We start from the raw sequence: 1323 nt of genomic DNA on the forward strand, positions 1-1323 counted from the left end.
TGCTATCTAAATTTTGATTATAATATTTGGTATTTTAATTAAGTGCAAGTATTCATATATTATGGCAAACCACCTATTTCTTTACTATTCTGCCACTTTATAAAATAAACCTGAATTTGTGGAGACATTTGTAAAAAAAATTATTTCTAAAAAAAGTTTTGATTTAGACATCAAAATAGAGATATTAATATCACATTATAAACATATTTTGCTGAACCCTACAGTAATCTGTAAAGTTTGTGTACAACAGTCTTAGATTACCTAAAACAAAAAGTCTCTTTCTTATGTTTAACATACAAAAGTCCAAAATATATCCAGATAGACGGAAACTGTGACTGCCATCTTAAGATACAAATGTTTCAGCATCATAACACTGTTCTGTGTATGTACAGATGGAAAAACCAAACTTTGAAGTTTTCAAATCATAAACAGGAGTATAATTTGTGATTCTAAACCTTAAATATAGAAAACAAATACATACAGTTTACTCTTCTTAATGTAAAATATACTGTTCTTTGAACAATTCAAGTAATGTTAGGCTATCAAAAAATTTCATAAGCCGCTCTTTCCGCCATCTTCCCGCGCCGCCACCATGGTGCGCATGAACGTCCTGGCGGACGCTCTCAAGAGCATCAACAATGCCGAGAAGAGAGGCAGACGCCAGGTGCTTGTTAGGCCGTGCTCCAAAGGCATCGTCCGGTTTCTCACTGTGATGATGAAGCATGGTTACATTGCGAATTTGAAATCATTGATGACCACAGAGCTGGGAAAATTGTTGTGAACCTCACAGGCAGGCTAAACAAGTGCGGAGTGATCAGCCCCAGATTTGACGTGCAACTCAAAGACCTGGAAAAATGGCAGAATAATCTGCTTCCATCCGGCCAGTTTGGTTTCATTGTACTGACAACCTCAGCTGGCATCATGGACCATGAAGAAGCAAGACGAAAACACACAGGAGGGAAAATCCTGGGATTCTTTTTCTAGGGATGTAATACATATATTTACAAATAAAATGCCTCATGGACAAAAAAAAAAAAAAAAATTTCATAAGCCATACAAGTGTCAACTGCATTGTCAAAATTATAAGAACTTAAGAGTAAACTAAACTGATACAGTTCAGTTTAAAAAGTAAACTACTTTTTATTTGCCTTTTTGATAACAATCACCTTTATTTATTTTGGAACAAACAAGAAATTATGTGGTGGTAACTTGCTGGGTGCTGACTGTGATGGTATTTACTTTCCTAGGGATAGGAAGATCCAGGACCAGAATCATAAGCACCTTGCCATGTTCATTTTCTTCTTTTTTTCTGAGACTAAGATT

At 35.3% G+C, this 1323-nt stretch overlaps 1 pseudogene; it reads left to right on the forward strand.

Moving 5' to 3' along the window:
* The first annotated feature begins 580 nt into the window (after window positions 1-580).
* LOC116478792 (small ribosomal subunit protein uS8-like) lies at window positions 581-1057 on the forward strand (annotated as a pseudogene).
* Window positions 1058-1323: the final 266 nt, after the last annotated feature.

Source organism: Hylobates moloch, unplaced genomic scaffold, assembly GCF_009828535.3.
Source record: "Hylobates moloch isolate HMO894 unplaced genomic scaffold, HMol_V3 SCAFFOLD_12, whole genome shotgun sequence".
NCBI lineage: Eukaryota > Metazoa > Chordata > Mammalia > Primates > Hylobatidae > Hylobates > Hylobates moloch.